This window comes from Oncorhynchus mykiss, chromosome 17 (assembly GCF_013265735.2).
Source record: "Oncorhynchus mykiss isolate Arlee chromosome 17, USDA_OmykA_1.1, whole genome shotgun sequence".
In the NCBI taxonomy this organism is placed as follows: Eukaryota; Metazoa; Chordata; class Actinopteri; order Salmoniformes; family Salmonidae; genus Oncorhynchus; species Oncorhynchus mykiss.
Window position 1 is genome coordinate 40671095 of NC_048581.1, and position 20882 is coordinate 40691976.

The following is a 20882-nucleotide window of genomic DNA, read 5'->3' on the forward strand; positions in this document are numbered from 1 at the left end:
AAATGAGGTTTCTACAGATCTCCCACTCTTTGTCCTGTCTCCACTCCGGATGCACATCACACACTATCCTGCACCCTTCAAACTTCACCTGCTTTCAAATGAGTTACAACTCGGTCCACACGCCCTGGTGCCACACTTTTGGCTCTCTTCTTCCTGCCACTGTAGCCATATCAAAAAGAGAATGCACCAGCTGCATTTTGAATGCCTTCAGGACCAGCACCTGCGGTTTTTGGGAAGGGTCCTTGGCAGGGTCCTCCACACAATGTACGCATTTATGATGGCAATGTTGAGCATCCCCCAAAACACATACTTCCATCATTTTCTGCCTGTGCATCCAACATTGCAATTGCTCCTCAGTTGGTCAATATTGTCAACCCCGACCCATTTTTTTTGTTGTAATCTATTACAAGCACTGCAACAGATATACATTCCTACCACTTTTAAAAACAACTCCAAAACCCCTGCCACTGTCACTTTAGGTCCAGGATGTTTGGTACAACTTCCTTTGCTTTCTTTGACCTAGAGGTACAGAGTAACAAAGGGAGAGTAGAGAGACAACAAATGAGAAATTGTAGTCAGGAACATAATCCCTCTCTCACTCTCTCTTCCTTCCTCTATTTTTCTCAACCATACACATACTCTCTTCCTAATAAGGGGTTTCCTTAATAATTTGTGTGATACAGTTACACGCTCTCTCTCTCTCAACTCCTGCTTTCTTGCCTGACAGACTAACTACAGAGTTTGCCAATGTTAGCTGATTCATTACAAAGCTGGGACAGTTTCCAAATTAATTGCATTGGTAGAAACAGAACAAAACAAGCAACATATTAGCTGGCTGTATAAACAAATATCCAATTCTTATGACCTCCACTGCATGGGCATCTACTACCCTAACACGAAAGCTAAACTGTCAAATAAAATGGAAATTAGGCAATGTATAGACTGAGAATGTCTGCACCTAGCAAACATGAAACCATAACCTAAGCCCAACAGAGAAAACCAAATTACTCTAGCCTTCATTTTGGTGGCTAATTAGCTGGTTGTCTGTACGGCTAGTGACAGGTGAGGTTGACGCTTCATGAGCGCAGCCCAAATTTACCGCTATACACAATTGTGAACTATTCCCCAAGTTTCACAGCATCAAACATTAACAACACTAAACATACACTACCATTCAAACGTTGAGTCACATAGAAATGTCCTTGCTTTTGAAAGAAAATATTTTTTTTGTCCATTAAAATAACATTAAATTGATCAGTACAGTGCAGACATTGTTAATGTTGTAAATTACTATTGTAGATGGATTTTTTTGGGAATATCTACATAGGCGTACAGAGGCCCATTATCAGCAACCATCACTCCTGTGCTCCAATGGCATGTTGTGTAAGCTAATCCAAGTTTATCATTTTAAAAGGCTAATTGATCATTAGAAAACCCTTTTGCAATTATGTTAGCACAGCTGATAAAACTGTTGTGCTAATTAAAGAAGCAATAAAACTGGCATTCTTTAGACTAGTTGAGTATCTGGAGCATCAGCATTTGTGGGTTCGATTAGAGGCTCAAAATGGCCAGAAACAAAGTACTTTCTTCTGAAATTTGTCAGTCTATTCTTGTTCTGAGAAATTAAGGCTATTCCATACAAGACATTTCAAAGAAACTGAAGATCTCGCACAACGCTGTGTACAACTCCCTTCACTGAACAGCGCAAACTGGCTCTAACCAAAATAGAAAGAGGAGTGGGAGGCTCCGGTGCAAAACTGAGAAAATGGTCCTTCCTTAGGCAACCTTCCCTTCCCTTAATGGCACTAACAGAGTATTTCAAGTACCCTTATGTGGAGATGAAACTCAGGGATTGACAAAAGTACAGCCTTTCTTCTTTTCACTCTGTCATTTAGGTTAGTATTGTGGAGTAACTACAATGTTGTTGAGCCATCCTCAGTTTTCTCCTATCACAGCCATTAAACTCTGTAGCGGTTTTAAAGTCTCCATTGACCTCATGGTGAAATCATTGAGTGATTTCCTTCCTCTCTGGCAACTGAGATAGGAAGGACACCTGTATCTTCGTAGTGACTGGTTGTATTGATACACCATCCAAAGTGCAATTAAAAACTTCACCATGCTCAAAGGGATATTCAATGTCTGCTTTTTTTTTTACCTGTCTACCAATAGGTGCCCTACTTTGCAAGGCATTGGAAAACCTCCCTGGTCGTTGTGGTTGAATCTGTTTTTGAAATTCACTGCTCTGCTGAAGGACGTTAAAAACAATAATTGTGTGTGTAGGGGGTACAGAGATGAGGTAGTCAGTCGTGCAACTTACAATGTTACTGTTAATCAGGATCCTTCCAGGACACTTCCACGGGACGGTTGAGCTAATGTAGGCTAATGCGATTACCATGAGGTTTTAGGTAACAAGAACATTTCCCAGGACATAGACATATCTGATATTGGCAGAAAGCTTACATTCTTGTTAATCTAGCTGCACTGTCAATTTTACATTAGCTATTACAGTGAAATAATATCATGCTATTGTTTGAGAGTGCACAATTTTGAACATGAAAAGTTATTAATTAACAAATTAGGCACATTTGGGCAGTCTTGATACAACATTTTTAACAGAAATGCAATAGTTCATTGGATCAGTCTATAACATTGCACATACACTGCTGCCATCTAGTGTCCAACATCTAAATTACACCTGGGCTGGAATAATACATTATGGCCTTTCTCTTGCATTTAAAAGATGGTACAAAACAATACAAAAGAACGGTTGTTTTTTTCTTTGTGTTCTCTTTTACCAAATCTATTGTGTTATATTCTCCTACATTCCTTTCACATTTCCACAAACTTCAAAGTGTTTTCTTTCAAATGGTACCAAGAATATGCATATCCTTGTGTCAGTGCCTGAGCTACAGGTAGTTAGATTTGGGTATGTCATTTTAGGCAAAAATTTGAGAAAAAAAAGGGGTGGAACCTTAAAAGGTTTTAAGCAAATTTACTCCTGAATTTATTTAGGCTTGCCATAACAAAGAGGTTGAATACTTATTGACTCAAGACATTTTATCTTTTCAATGTATTTTATTTTTTAAAGAATTTCTAAAAACATAATTCCACTTTGACATTATTGTCTATACGCCAGTGGCCAAAACAAATCTCTATTTAATCAATTTTAAATTCAGGCTGTAACACAATGTGGAAAAGGTTAAGGGGTGTGAATACTTTCTGAAGGCCTTTAGGGCCTATACTGTATTTATATTTTTAATGACGTCATCTTGATTTGATTATATGTTTAGTTTGTAAAGTGCTTTGGAAGTGCAAAGAAGCGTCCAACAACGCACTTAGCTGTTCTATAAGTGGTCTGAGGCAGTTGGTAAATAACAAGCATTTAAGTGCAACCTACAATGGTTTTTGGAAACAGCTCTGAAATTTACCGATGCTCTTACGAAGGTTCTGACGGTGAATTTAGCCGGGAAACCGGACCCTAGTTGATCAAGTTCCATCTCCTCAGTTTGCTGTTTTTGTACACACTGTGATGTGTCAGTATGTTGTGTATGGTATGCGATAGTAGCTTGAAACCATTACTGTAAATTGTTTTATTCAAATAGAAAGACAATAATATCTCATGTAGTAGTGAGTGATGGTCTGGGGGGAAAGTCTACTGTTGGAGACCAGTATGGTGCATAAGTATACCAGTGGAGGCTGGTGTCAGAAGAAATGTGGAGGACGGGCTCATTGTAATGGCGATGATGGAACGAATGCAAAAATAGTTTAATTCCATTCTAGCTGTTACAATGAACAGAACAAGGCAACAACAGTAAACATATTGTCCCCCACGAATGATGCAGCCACCCCCCCCCCCCCCCCCCGCCTCCCGCCTCCCGCCTTGTGCTAATTAGTGACAACAATTTAAGCTCAAACAGGACAGGAGATATGTTTGTTAAAAGTTTATTGCGTCCCACTTAGGCCAATCAGTATAATTTTGTGATATATAAATGTCTATGGCAAGATGCATCATTCACCTAAATTTCATAAACATTTGGAAAGTGGTGTTTGAGATATTGCGTGTGACTAACATACTTACGAACGGACGGAGACAGATCCATAGTCCCCCCTCTAATTTTCTAAAATGTCATAACAAAACCTATCCAGTGACAAGACAATAATGAACTGGAGTGTATCAAAGGCAGTGGCAAGATCAAAGATGAGCAGTGTGTTAGAGGAGACCTTTCAAATTGAGGATAGAGAAACAATTACAGACAGAGCAGATACATCACAAAAATTAAATATGTTAAATATTTTATAAGACATAAGATTGATTCAAATAAATCAACCAACTGATTAATCAATGAATCAATCAAATATGAATGATTAAAAATATGATAAATAACTTTAATCCTCTTTTCTGTGTTACGACGCCCTACACCACACATCATGTAGGCTACTACATTTAACATAGTTTTAAAGTGTCCATGTCACGTTCACGGTCTTCAAACTCCCTGTCATAGATGAGCCAAGGCGCAGCGTGCATGTTATTCCACTTTTTTTTAATAAAGTGAAGTGGGTAAACAGAAACCGAACGTGACGCAACCGTGGCGCACCCAAACACACTCAGAAAATAAATAATTACCCACAACATTAGGTGGGAAAAAAGGCTGCCTAAGTATGATTCCCAATCAGAGACAATGATAGACAGCTGCCTCTGATCGGAAACCACACTCGGCCAAAAACAAAAAAATAGAAAACACAGAATGCCCACCCAAATCACACCCTGACCTTTACCAAATAGAGAAATAAAACGTCTCTAAGGTCAGGGCGTGACAGTCAACTTGTTCAGTCTTGGCCTGACTGTAATTCTGACTCTGTCAAAATTGCACAAATATTTCAGAGCTAAACTATGATTTGAGTTGATTCAATTAATTTGAAATGTCTAATGGCTTAGATATGAATAAACCTGCAAGCACTTTATTATTCAAATTAACTTATTGCAAAATACTTGAAATGTGTCAAGTTGGCTACCATGGTAACTGGCTTTTGATAAATAAGTGATCTCCTAACATAGTACGTCAACATCATCATATAGAGTTGACACTTCCGTTGGACTCTACCTGCCATACTTAAAATAGGGATATGTAAAACTGCCAAAACAATACCACCAAAGCACGAACAGAGACAGATGTGTTCATCTCAGGCACGCTTTATAGTAGAAGAGGTAGACTAAGGTAAGGAAGGTATTGAGGCTTGGGAATTATCGAATTCATCGCTGCAAAGTTTTTGTCACTGAACTCGCATGAGCCTTGACAGAGACTAACATAGCCCATTGAAATAGCCCTTCCATCATAATGGCTGCATGGAGAAATCTATAAAGGGTTTTAATGTCAGGGGCTCTTCATGATTACTATGGCTTTTATCTCAATTTTCCCAATGGCAGTGTCACACTCTCTGTATGTTTCTGACAGGCCAGGGACAGGCAGAGAGCATCGTGGGCCACGGTAATGGGCGCTCACTCAGCTGCAGGTTGATATTTTTTATCAATACTAATTGTATCTGCTTGACAGAGATAATTTTTCCGCACCCCAATTTGCCCAGTGTTGCCAGAGTGGGAGAACAAAATGGAGAAGGACATTGTCTCAAAAAATAAAATAAAAAGTGGCGGAGGGCAGGGAGAGGGAGATGATTTGATATTCCTCGCCTAGGAGACAAAAGAGAGACGTCATGTCCAATGGAGTCTCCAAGATGAAAGACATACTTGAGGAGCAGCGTGCTCAGCTCAGGTAAAAGGCTGGTTTGACGGCTTGTTATTTAAAGCTTTTAGTTAGCAAAGTCTATCCAGGAAAACGAGATAGCCCAGACCTGGGAATGTCACATGTTATGCTTGATGTTTCGGGAAACTCATTGTCGCATGTAAATGCTTGACGTATTCAGGGAATTCATTTCGGGCTCATATACTTAAAGGTATTTACAGATGTTCACATCTGCAATGATCAAAATAACTAGACATTAAAGGCAAGACCTGATTAAATACCTTTAAAATAACAAGTTTGGTCTGAACCAATCATGGTTGAAGAAATAAGGAGGGGGCATTTATATAGATTGGTTTGCATGTGCTTTGCATCATATTAAAACACATTCTCGCCATCCTCATATCCCCATCTCTCTGGTTTAGGGACAGATCCCAAATACTGGGGGGGGGGGGGGGGGGGGACTGGCCCAAAATAGGGGAGGATTGTGTGGTATGTATTGGGCACAGGGTAGGGTAGTGATTTGTTTTCCTGTTTAACATTCGCTTCCTCATCTGCTTGCATGCGCCTCCCCTATATCAAGGTGTTTTGGTACTTCCACTATGAACTACGCTATTCTATGTGCTAACTTTTACTATACCAAGGGTCAGTATAGTATACCAGTATCACTGTCTATTCTGCCCTTGATCCACCATTCATAGTGACAATAGTGGAAGGTGGATTGTTTGTCCAGATCTGCAATAGGCTAACTAGCAATCATACAACACATAAAAGCTGCATCAATTTTCAATATGAATCGACAAGAACAATTAGGAATAGGGGACAGGCCAGGTGCACATGAAAGAACAGTGAAGACATGAAACACACAGCTCAAAAAGCTCCCCTATTGATTTTGTTTAGGGACACGCAAATACATTTATCATTTGTTTTATCATTATTATTATCGAAAAAAGTTTATATGCAAAACCAGTTATGTTTAATTCTGTTGGGATGTTTTCATTGGCTAAATTAAATTGGATCTGCTTTTTTAATTGTTTGCTCCTTATTTAGTTTAAGATAATATGGTTATAAGTAGGTCTGTTGTAAAATAAACAACATTAGCCTATTTCTGTCATTTGTTGGGTATGGTAGGCACTTGCCTTTATTGCTAATTGCTGCAATATAGCCTGTTCAAAACTTTTGTGAAGGTTTAAACCAGTTAGCAAGTGTTTTATTTCATTCTGTTGAGCCATTTCCTTTGGCCAAATTAAGTTCCAACAATAAGGCTGTGTTTGCCGCACTATAATAGGGAATATATGAGCAGGCTATAATGGCTTGACTTACTTTTGATAATACCGTAATAAAGTTTTGAAACTTTTGTGACGGTTTGGTGTGGCTATTATTAAGCTTTAGCTACTGCAAGCCTATGATATGAAGGCAGTGGGCACCGGGGGTGCTCCAACTTACTCCAACAGTTGAACTTGAGGTGAGGAAGAATGTTTCAGGCCTGCCAGAGTTACTCCTACAATCTAACAATATAATGCTTATCTTTATACAAAATATTCCGATGAATTAACCTCCTTCTGTAAGTCTATCTGAATCGCAGACACAGTAGCTATCTGACATAAAGAAATGCATGTCGCTATTGTAGCATGTCGCTGGCATATCTCTCTCTCCATCTCTCTGGGGATAGGCCTAAGCTCTCTTCCTTTATTTCGACTATATCATTTTTAAATATTAATGTCATACAGTGGACACCTAAGCCTAGACGCCTATGCATACAATGCCCTGATGCATTTAGTCTCCAACAGCTGCAAAATAATTGTTTTAGGAAAGTAGCCAAAAGAAAACATCAACAAAATAGGCAATAAAGCTTTGCATATGCTACACATCGAAACACAAGGAATAGTATTTTGGTAATTTGTTATAGCATGTGTCAAACACAAGGCCTGCGGGCCGAATCCGAATCCGGGCCGTGACATATTTCTATCTGGTCAGAGCAAGGGGTTGTCAATTAATTCTGACCCGCTGCATGTAGCCTGCGATACACTGCAAGCATTACCAACATGTTGCATGCCAAACGGCAGTGTATTGCCACACACACACCCCTCCTCCCAGACCCACACCCAGACTGGAGCCAGCCAGTGCCCTGTATCATCACTAATGGCACTGACCAAATCTTCTACCGGACCGAAAGTTTAAACATGTTGTAGGCTAAATGTCTATGCCAATTTTTGGTTCCAAAAGGTCATTGCTGTAGCCTACAGAAAATGTAATCTTGGTAGTGAAAAAGTTCCAAGTTAGAGGATTCACAAGCGGGTATAAATGAGTCAACAGTTGAATCATGTACTTAATGAAATTCCAGCCTGATGAGCTTGCATTGGTGAATTCAAATGTCAATTGTGCTGCTTTCATGTGTCCTGTTTAATGTGGGAAAGTGTAAAGACACATGCTACAGTCCTAATTAGGCTACTAAAATGTTGAAGTCTGGCTTAGTTTTTACAAAAGCTTGACAATGAATAACCAAAAATTGAAAACCTGCAACGAAACACCATGCAACAGAGAAACATGTACAGTAGGCCTACTACAGAAATATTTAAGCAGTAGCCTAGACTGCCAACTCAACTACAAGACAGTTTGAGTGCCAAACAGCAATGCTACATTCAACCGCATCAGTGATTCATGCAGTGAAAAAAAATGAAAAACATGTTTTAAGTTTAAAATGTTTAAACAACCTCGCTACGTTTTTGTTATTTGGAGTTATTAAATACTTTTGGATTTGGGTTGCAGCAAATTATGCACATCTGCAAGCATAGCAGCAAAGGCCAGACAAATATGATTTCTCTCTCTTTTGTTTTAATGTTAAACATGCTATATACAGGATCCTGTGAACATTATAAAGGGCCATATTTTTACAAATTATACAATGGCCAGTATGAGTCACAGTTGTATGCACATGTTTTTATCAAATCAAACATAATAGGTTCTCTGGCATGCAAATTCATTGTTTTTTTTCAAAATGCACTGATTGAGTTTGACACCCCTGTGTTATAGGCTGTTTTTAAGGACACAATTGTGGCACATTTGGCAAATATCGCTCTTTTATTGATGGCGTTGGCTTCAAACAAGTCAGATCTGAGTGCATATGGATGTCAGGTAAATTTCGCAAATGTCCATTAAATTAAAATCTTCCCGGTCACGTTGTCAGGTGCCAAAGTTTCCGAAAGGAAACCCTGAAATGCTTAATGGTTTGAAAATCTGTCGACACCCTAAAGACTGTGACAAGTGCGCTAGTCCAGTGTCACTTTGATTATGCCTGCACATCATGGTTCCCCAACTGCCCCGAACGTCTAAAGAATAAGCTACAGATTAGAGTTGAGTATTTTACAAATGTTCTATCCCAAAGATAATAATTTTTCTTCCGGATAACCCAATATTTCCCACCCAACTCGGAAGTGTCATTCTAAAGCATATACTAAATAGTGGCGATTTTAACATGTAAATCTTGGTCGGGCAAAAAAAAGGGAAGGTTTTAGATGCATGCCAGCAAAGCCACTACACAACACTAAACAATACATGAATTGCACTATAACGGTGACAAACTGTGCCCACAAACGGTTAGGGCCTATATAAAGCTGTTCCAACAACAGAGCTTTATTTTCAGCACCATGGAGTGAATCCTTAACACTGCTACGCATGGCTGTCAGTGGAGCCTTGTCTGGCAGCAAAACAGTTCATTCAGCCTCATTTACTGCATTTTTAAAAGAACATGGCTGATATGGCTGACTTGCTTAGACAAATGTGCTTTCTACTGACAATTGTAATGTACAAACTATGGCATAAGGGAACAACGGGCGGATAAGAGGCAATTCGTAATTTGGATTATGACATTAATGAGCGAGCTAAGATGGACGTAGTCACTATAACTATTGGTTCAGCACTTTTGAATTGTACAGTGACAGAATTCTGAACATGGGCCATTCTAACAGTGTTCATCAAGTCAGAACCGTAAGATAAATAAATGGGGCATATAAGCAGAGAATGACATTTCTCTAAAACAGGCTATAGGCTACATGTGCACCAGCAAGTCAGAACTGTAGGCTAAGTTATGAGGGGGAAAGAGACCAAATTACATGGGCTACTAACAGTTTACCACACAAGATGCACCTACAGACATGGCAGCTCTGCTTGTAGCTCCTAAGCAACTTTAAAGTATTTAATTTGTGTGTGTGCTATTTCTTACATTATTAGCCCAGTGTTATTACATACAGCCGGAAATAACTTTTGGATATCAGATCGGCGGTAACTCACAGGCATTATGACCAGAAATATGACTTTCCCAATCCATTGTTCGTATCCCCCAGTGCAATTGAACTTATCCCAGAGGCTGCTCCAAGATGCCGCCCGCGGAGAAGAGGTATTCAGAGTGGACTTCTAGTCCGACTCAGGAGGCGTGCACACCATCCAGCGCTTCAGAGTATATTAATTGCTAATGTTCAGTCCCTGGACAATAAAGTAGACAAGCTCCGGGCGAGGATCTTCTTCCAGAGAAACATTAAAACTGAAAGCGCGAACCACCGCATTTGACCACGGCAAGGTGACTGGGAATATAGTCGAATACAAACAGTGTAGTTATTCCCTCCGTAAGGCAATCAGAGGAAAGACGTCAGTACAAAGACAAACTGGAGTCTGCTGTCCCCACTGAACTAAATGACTATCGCTCCATAGCACTCACTTCTGTCATCTTGAAGTGCTTTGAGAGGCTAGTTAAGGATCTTATCACCTCCACTTTACCTGACTCCCTAGACCCACTACAATTTGCATACTACCCCAATAGATCCACAGACGATGCAATTGCCATCACACTGCACACTACCCTATCCCATCTGGAGAAGAGGAATAATTATGTAAGAATGCTGATCATTGACTATAGCTCAGCCTTCAACACCAAAGCACACTCCAAGCTTATCATTAAGCCCGGGGCCCTGGGTAAGAACCCCTCCGTGTGCAACTGGGTCGTGGACTTCCTTACGGGCAGCCCCCAGGTGGTAAAGGTAGGAAAGAACACTTTGCTAATCCTCAACACAGTGGCCCCACAAGGGTGCGTGCTCAGCCCCCTCCTGTACTCACTGTTCACCCATGACTGTGGCCACTCACGCCTCCAACTCAATCATAAAGTTTGCAGACGACACAACAGTAGTAGGCCTGATTACCAACAATGACGAGACAGCCTACAGGGGTGCCAGGAAAATAACCTCTCCTTCAATTTCAACAAAACAAACAAGCTGATTGTGGACTTCAGGAGACAGAAGAAGGAGCACCCCCCCTATCCACATCGACGGGACCTTAGTGGAGAAGGTGAAAAGCTTCAAGTTTCTCAGACTACACATCACTGACAATCTGAAATGGTCAACCCACACAGACATTGTGTTGAAGAAGGCGGAAGAAATTTGGCTTGGTCCCAAAGACCCTCAAACTTTTACAGTTGCACAATTGAAAGCACACTGCCTACCCTCAAGGATACCTACAGGACATCAACCACACGAGCCATGGTGTCACACCCTGATCTATTTCACCCGTCTTGTGCTTGTCTCCACCCCCCACCAGGTGTCTCCCATTTGTACCTGTGTTTTCTGTTGGTCTGTTGACAGTTCATCTTCCTTCACCCAAATCCAAAGAGCTGCAAAATCTGGATCCCTACAAATCATCTGGGCTAGACAATCTGGACCCTCTCTTCCTAAAATGATCCGCCAAAATTGTTGCAACCCCTATTACTAGACTATTCAACCTCTTTCATATTGTCTGAGATCCCCAAAGATTGGAAAGCTGCCGCGGTCACCCCCCTCTTCAAAAGGGGAAGACAGTCTAGACCCAAACTGTTAATGACCTATATCCATCCTGCCCTGCCTTTCTAAAATCTTCGAAAGCCAAGTTAACAACAGATCACCGACCATATCGAATCCCATCCACTAATCCACCATCCACTATGCAATCTGGTTTCAGAGCTGGTCATAGGTGCACCTCAGCCACACTCAAGGTCCTAAATGATCTCATAACCACTATTAATAAAATACAGTCATGTGCAGCCGTCTTCATCAACTTGGCCAAGGCTTTTGAATCTGTCAATCACCACAATCTTATCGGCAGACTCAATAGCCTTAGCTTCTCAAATGACTGCCTCGCCTGGTTCACCAACTACTTCTCAGAGAGTTCAGTGTGTCAAATCGGAGTTCTGTTGTCATGACCTCTGGCAGTATCTATGGGGGTGCCACAGGGTTCAATTCTCGGGTTGACTCTTTTCTCTGTATATATTAATGACGTTGCTCTTTCTGCTGTTGATTCTCTGATCCACCTCTACGCAGATGACACTATTCTGTATACATCTGCCCCTTCTTCGGACAATGTGCTAACAATCCTCCAAACAAGCTTCAACGCCTCCGTGGCCTCCAACTGTTTTGAAATACTAGTAAAACTAAGTGCATGCTCTTCAACCGATTGCGGCCCGCACCCTCCTGCCTGAATAGCATCACTACTCTGGACGGTTCTGACTTACAATATGCAGACCACTGCAAATACCTAGGTGTCTGGTTAGACCATAAACTCTCCTTCCAGACTCACATTAAGCATCTCCAATACGAAATTAAATCTAGAATCGGCTTTCTATTTCGCAAAAAAGCCTCCTTCACTCATGCTGCCAAACATACCCTCGTAAAATTGACTATCCTACCGATCCCGATCCTTGACCAACATTCTACTCAGAAAACTGGATATAGTCTGTCACAGTGCCATCTGTTTTGTCACCAAAGCCCCATATACTACCCAACACTGAGACCTGTATGCTCTCGTTGGCTGGCACTCACTACATATCCGTCGCAGACCCACTGGCTCCAGGTCATCTATAAGTCTTTGCTAGGTAAAGCCCCGCATTATCTCAGCTTACTGGTCACCATAGCAACACCCACCCGTAGCACACGCTCCAGCAGGTATAATGCGCTTACCAGCCCCCAAAGCCAGCACTTCCTTTGGCCGCCTTTCCTTCCAGTTCTCTGCTGCCAATGACTGGAACGAATTGCAAAGAAAAAATCTCTGAAACTGGAGACATATCTCCCTCTCTAACTTTAAGCATCAGCTGTCAGAGCAGCTTACCGATCACTGTACCTGTACACAGCCAATCTGTAAATAGCACACCCAACTACCTCATCCCCATATTATTACTTACCCTCTTGCACCCTAGTATCTCTAATTGCACATCATCATCTGCACATCCATCACTCCAGTATTAATGCTAAATTGTGATTATTATTTATTTATTTATTGCCTACCTCCCTACTCTTCTACATTTGCACACACTGTACATAGATGTTTATATTTTTCTTTTCTATTGTGTTATTGACTGTATGTTTGTTTATTTGTAACTCTGTGTTGTTGTTTTTGTCGCACTGCTTTGTTTAATCTTGGCCAGGTCGCAGTTGTAAATGAGAACTTGTTCTCAACTGGCCTACCTGGTTAAATAAAAAAAATAAAAAAAATGGTCATGTCAAGTACTACCTGAATGTTCCCGTGGTTCCTGTGCTCTAGTTTTTGTTTTTCCTCATCTTCCCAATTTTGACCATTCTGCCTGCCCTGACCATGAACCTGCCTGCCATTCTGAACCTTACTGACTCTGCCCTGGATTACTGACCTCTGCCTGCCCTTGACCTGTCATTTGCCTGCCCCGTGTTTTGTAAATAAATATCGATCTTATCCTGAGTCCTGATACACGGCCTGTTCACCCCGCTATCATCCAGAAGGCAAGGTCCAGCTACAGTGTCTGATTTCAAAAAGGCTTTACGGCGAAAGCAAAACAGGCTATTATCTCAGAACAGCAGGCCATCAGACAAACACATGAAAATCATATTTCAACCCGCCAGGAGCGTCACAAAAGTCAGACATAACGATAAATTCATGCCTTACATTTGAAGATCTTCTTCTTTCTTCTTCCATTAACATATGTCCATTAACTTCTTGGTGACAGGGGGCAGTATTTTCACGTCCGGGTGAAATGCATGCCCAAATTCAACTGTCTGCTACTCGTCCCGAGAAGATAAGATATGCATATTGGAAACACAAGTTTCTAAAACTTTTTGAATCATGTCTGTGAGTTTAACATAACTTATTTAGCAGGCGAAACCCCGAGGACAAACCATTCAGATATATATTTTTTTGAGGTCACTCTCTTTTCAATGGGATTTCATTGGGAATCCCGATTTCTAAGGGATGTCACCAGGCTTTAGAAATTGGTTGTGGTTTTTCCTTTGTGTAATGAAGAAGTAGCCCTGTTCAGAACGAGGGTCACTTGTAGTCAACTGTTACATAGAGGCGCATGACCAGAAGGCTAGCTACAGTTTGTTTTCCTCCTGTATTGAACACAGATCATTCCGTCTTCAATTTATATTGATTATTTACACTAAAAAATATCTAGTTGTATTACAAATTACTTTTTGAAATCTGACATGTTTGCTGGATTCACAACAAGTGTAGCTTTAATTTGGTATCTTACATGTGTGATTTCATGAAAGTTAGATTTTTATAGTAATTTATTTGAATTTTCCCTGGCTTTTGGCCAACATATCCCAGAGAGGTTAAATATCACAAATGGTCCTTTTGTTCGATAAATTCCATCGTTATATCCCCAAAATGTAAATTTATTTGGAGCGTTTGATTCAGAAAATACACCGGTTCCAACTCGCGCAACATGACAACAAAGTATCTAATAAGTTACCTGTAACCTTGATCCAAACATTTCAAACAACTTTCCTAATCCAACTTTAGGTATTTTTAAACGTAAATAATCGATACAATTTAAGACGGGACAAAAACAAAGTGGAGCGAGCTTTCAGGTCGCACGCCCCAACCACAACAGTACACTTGGCTATCCACCCAGATAGGAAATGGCTACTTCTTAATTTCTCAAAAGAAAAACATCAACCAATTTCTAAAGACTGTTGACATCTAGTGGAAGCAATAGGAACTTCAAACAAGTGCCTTAGAAATCTAGATCCACATAGAAAATCATTGAAAAGAGAGTGACTTCAAAAAACAATTTTCCTGGATGGTTTGTCCTCTGGGTTTTGCCTGCCAAATAAGTTCTGTTATACTCACAGACAATTTTCACAGTTTTAGAAACTTTAATGTATTTTTCTATCGAAATCTACAAATTATATGGATATCCTAGCTTCTGGGCCTGAGTAGCAGGCAGTTTACTTTGGGCACACTTTTCATCTGGATGTGAAAATAGTGGCACTATTTTCACATCCGGATGAAAAGTGTGCCCCGTAGCCTTAAGTAGTTTTAAATAGCCATCACTAGCCAGCTACCATCCTGTTACTCATCCATGCACCTTGGAGGCTGTTGCCCTACGTAAATAGACATGGAATCACTGGTCACTCTAAATGGAACACGAGTCACTTTAATAATGTTTACCTACAGCTTTACTTATTTCAAATGTGTATATACTCTATTCTATTGTATTTTACGCAATGCCACTCTGACATTGCTCATCCTAACATTATATATTTCTTAATTCCACTCTTTTACTTTTAGATTTGTGTGCATTTTTGTGAATTCTTTGATACTACTGCACTGTTGGAGCTAGGAACACAAGCATTTTGCTCCACCCGAAATAACATCTGCTAAGTATGTGTATGTGACTAAAAAATTAGATTAGATTTGAACATACACTTAGTATTACTTTCTTAGCTACAGTATACAAATATCCCAGCCTTATTACATAATTTATGCAGCGGCATACAAGACATTTTTGGACTCACCTGGTTGTGCTTTTTTCACTTAAACAGTAAGGGGGCGCGGCATTCCTTCTTGTACTTTGTCATCAAAGTCTGGCGTTTTCTGGATTTATGGTGCATTGAAGACAACTGGGAACTCAGATAAAAACAGGCTGATTTTCTGGCCCATGGTGTTGCATGTGAATGTTTATCCGTTTAAGTTTGGAAAAGAGACCATTAAACCCAGACTTGGACCAAACACCCTCTCCACTGAATAGCAGGCTAGTTATTGCTTTGCAACTCTTGCAGTTAGCCACAGATTACTTCTGTCACGTGTGCGGCCTCTAGGTCCCCAGGCTGTTCATTAAGGTGCACACCTGTCACCATCGTTACGCACACCTGCGCCGTTGTCAGACTCACCTGGGCTCCATCACTTCCCTGATTACCTTCCCTAGTCACTCTCTTTGGTTCCTTCCCCAGGCATCATTGTTTCTGTTTCATGTTTGTGTGCTGTTATTAAAACTCCCTGAACCCACTCATTGTTAAATTTGCGATTTCCAACTTGTTGTGTAATTTTTATGTCCAATGAGCACCGATACGTTTTATCCTTATATGACAAGGCTTGAAGAGGATTTCCCAGTAGATTGTCGACTTGATTCATGACGACAACTGCTTATCTAGCTTGCTAGCTAAGATTTTGAAAGTGTAGTGTTCAAAGCAAGGGTAGATATAAAGTGATTTGAAGTCATTACCAACCCCTATGCTCTGTATTTTCCACTCGGTGCCCCACTACCACAGAAAGTACTGACTTAGGCTGGAACACTTCCTAATAATTTCCTAATAATTGCTCCCACAGTTGATTTCTTCAAACCAAGCTGCTTACCTATTGCATATTCAGTCTACCCAGCCTGGTGCAGGTCTACAATTGTGTTTCTGGTGTCCTTTGACAGCTCTTTGGTCTTGGCCATAGTGGAGTTTGACTTTGAGGTTGTGGACAGGTGTCTTTTATACTAACAACAAGTTCAAACAGGTGCCATTAATACAGGTAACGAGTGGAGGACAGAGGAGCCTCTTAAAGAAGAAGTTACAGGTCTGTGAGAGCCAGAAATCTTGCTTGTTTGTAGGTGACCAAATACTTATTTTCCATGATAATTTGCAAATAAATTCATAAAAAATCCCACAATGTGATTTTCTGGATTTTTTTTCTCATTTTGTCTGTCATAGTTGAAGTGTACCTATGATGAAAAATGCAGGCCTCATCTTTTTAAGTGGGAGAACTTGCACAATTGGTGGCTGACTAAATACTTTTTTGCCCCACTGTATATTGTAATATGAAATAGTGGAGCTCACAACTAATTTCATGTGTTTTTGGCTCAATCCCAATTGACACCCGATTACCTATATAGTGCACTACTTTTGACCAGGGCCATAGGGCTCTGTTCAAAAGTAGTGCACTATGTAGGGATTATAGTGGAATTTGAGACACATCATATGCTTTTGCAGGGGCCACATGGAGATAATCTGAAATCCTCAGTTTGGGGCTGGTGCCAGGGCTTTGAGAAGAGAGTAGAGAGAGGCAACCTCTGTACGGGTGGATGAACAGGAAATGCCCAAACAGAGAGAGCCATCCTGTTTGATTTTTTCCACACAGTCTCTGTGGATCGTGAGTCACTTCCCTGCTGAGCTCCACCGCTGCTCTTTGAAGTGTGCAATCCACATGCACACACAAAAATACTATCATAAAACTTGATAATGACTAACGGCAAAGTTATACCAAAAGCTACAGGGCATTTGGAAAGTATTCAGACCCCTTAACTTTTTCCACATTTTGTTACGTACCTTATTCTAAAATGGATTAAATTGTTTTAATACCTCATTAATCTAAACACAATAACCCATATTGACAAAGCAAAAATAGGTTTTTACGAATGTATTAAAAATAAAACTGCAATAGGACATTTACGTAAGTATTCAGACCCTTTACTCAGTACTTTGTGGAAGCACCTTTTAGCAACGATTAAATCCTCAAGTCTTCTTGGGTATGACGCTACAAGCTTGGCACACCTGTATTTGGGGAGTTTGACTGGGTTCAAGTCTGGGCTCTGGCTGGGGCACTCAAGGACATTCAGAGACTTGTCCCAAAGCCACCTGCGTTGTCTTAGCTATGTGCTTAGGGTCTTTGTCCTGTTGGAAAGTGAACCTTCGTCCCAGTCAGAGGAACCTGAAAGCTCTGGAGCAGGTTTTTAATCAAGGATCTCTCCGTGCTTTGCTCCGTTCAACATTCCCTTGATCCTGACTAGTATCCTAGTCCCTGCTGCTGAAAAACATCCCCACAGCATGATGCTGCCACCAGCATGCTTCACCGTAGGGATGGCCGGTGGTTCTAAACTTCTTCCATTTAAGAATGATGGATGCCACTGTGTTCTTGGGGACCTTAAATGCTGCAGAAATGTTTTGGTACCCTTCACCAGACATGTGCCTTGACACAATCCTGTCTCGGAGCTCTACAGACAATTCCTTCAACCTCGTGGTTTGGTTTTTGCTTTGACATGCACTGTCAATTGTGGGACTGTATATAGACATGCGTGTGCCTTTCCAAATCATGTCCAATCATTTGAATTTACCACAGGTTGACTCCAATAAAGTTGTAAAAACTCTAAAGGATGATCAATAGAAACAGAATGCACCTGAGCTCAATTTCAATTCTCATACCAAAGGGTCTGAATACTTATGTAAATAAGGTATTTCTTTTTCGGAAAAGAAAAAATGTTTTCGCTTTATCATTATGGGGTATTGTGAGTAGATTGATGAGGAAAATAACTATTTTATCAATTTTAGAATAAGGCTGTAACGTAACAAAATGTGGAAAAAGTCAAGGATTCTGAATACACTGTACATTGTAAGATATCGCAATATCTACCTTTGTGGGTATAGCTGCCAGCGTGCAGCGTGCACAACCTATTGTTTTGGCTTTTACTCTATACAGCATGGTGTCAAAGCTAGCTAGCAACACCCTCCCTCCTCTGATTGGTTATCGTACAATCGCCCCACTGCTAATTTGCATAATTGTGGGACTCTGGTCGTCATGCTCATAGTTGTTGATCGTTAAATCTCAGAATGTATCCTTGTGTCTCCTCCCCCCATTGAAAATGACTGTTCTCCAGTAGCTAGATCGCTAGAGGAGGTGCCTCGTTTAACTGGCCAGTAAGGTGTCTAAGACAATACTTGGCTGAATCTTGAAGAGGATAATCTAATAGTAATCATAATACCCGCAAACAAATTCAATTGCAATGTCCCCATAAGGAATACATGGCTGACGGCACTGCTCTCTAAACTGTTAAGACAGCCTGTCTCAGACTCTATTGTTCCATATCCCTACAAACATACTACAAGTCCTTCAAACAATTTCCCTCTCCAATCTTGATAAATGCTACGTCAAGGCTTTCCGTAGGATGTGTGCATCTGATAACATTATCCATTTAGCTCCATTCAATTCAGGCATGTGTTACTTTAGGAAACCTCATGTTCGTCGAGTGTCTTGGGAGAAATTAAATGAGCCTGCCGCCATTCAGGATGCAGTAAACATCATGTCCGCAATGTATAGTCAGCACGTCCGCTTAGCCAATCAGTTCCAGCAAAAGTGATAAGGGAGTTGAAATAAGTATATAAAATGAGGTACATCCTCAAATGATTTTAGTATTCATTGATAACCCCCCAGGCTTGTTTTCCTTCACATTCCGCATCGCAATATGAACATATAAATGAGTTCTGCACCAGAGAGTGAAGAATAAGACTCCTCTTTGTCCACTTCACTCAGACTATTGTAATACACCGTAGTCAGCCTCTAGTAGCCAGTCTGCCCATTCTGTGTATTGGACGTCGATGTATGCCCCAGTCTGTATATCAGATGTCCAGCAAGGTCAATGGAACAAACGCTGTCAGCGATGCCTTGCTTGAGCTATATTGAGTTATATAATATGCGCAACCATAGTCAAGTCATATAAAATGCATGGTCTAGGTTAATTAGCATTGCCCAGGAGCTGCATCTTGGGTTACTTGCCATCTGCTTTGACTTAATGGTATATTGTGAGTCAGGTGGTACTGTAAGGATGTTGATACAGCGCCAGGGTTGTGTCCCAAATGGCACACTATTCCCCATATAGGGCACTGCGCATTCTCCTTTGTAAACTGTCTAACCAGATACAGTTTGTGACCACAAGTGGGTTGCCTTTCATTTGACATGATCTGAGTCCCAAAATGGCACCCTATATGACACAGTAGAGATTGTCAATATGGTTGAATGCACTGGATGTCATGTGACTGCCAGTTTCTATATCAAGTGTCAACTCCTTCCATCCGATGAATTACTCCTGTGTTTAAATATTGTGTACTGATAATGATATCTATAAAATGTGTTCTGTGAGTGGAGACAATAATTCAATCTGCAATATGTAACTTTTTGGGTGACCCAATTAGGGTTGAATGGCAGGAGCCCGGTTAACCGGGATTAACCGCAAAAAAAACACTCCCTTTTCCTGGGATATATAACTGCAAGAAACAGGTCAATTATAATAAATTATTCATATGAACAGCATGGCGTGAAATGGTACTGTTAAATTATATGCAATGTCTAAATCTAGCTTATCTACGGCCTCTGCATGATGAATCAATGCTCAGGGTGGGGACAGAAAGCCCATCTCAGTATGGAGTGTAATTCCCAATGCATGTAGAGCTATCATCTCATCAGGGAAACTTTTTTATGCTAAAGTAATATACAGACTGAATGCACGTCTAATTTACCCATCTCCATCTGAAACGCCTTTTGCAACTAATTCTAGTCCTATATTATTAAAGGTTGTCATTAGAATGATGAAGATAAGGACTAAATGTATTTTATTGAACTATTGAATGCAACAATAGAGAGAGAAAAAGGAGATAGGCAAATAACATTAAGGGAAATATTATTAAAGGTATATATGCGTCAGCCTACTAATTATACAAATATGTCCAATTATATTTTTAAATTGAAAACTAATTCGCTAGCCTGTACTTGTACATTTGTAGGCCACATATGCTGCACCAGAATCTCATGTTCTCTTCTGCTTTATCATGGTTTGTGCGTAATTCCAGTCCATATAAAACAGATTAGCCTACTAGAGCTAGTTTAATTTATTTACCCAAGAGAGCATATTGCTAGCTACAAAAATGGGCTTTTCTGTTTTTCTGTTTTGCGTAATGTGCAGTAGCCTATATCATATAGTCTATGTATTTGATAATGGAACAATCGTTTGGGATTTTTTGGGGCTTGGGCTCATTAAATGTTGTTAATGTAGGGCTCATAAAATGTATTTAATATATGGCTCATGAGGCTCAGGTAGCATCAGGTTTTAATTTTCATGCTGAT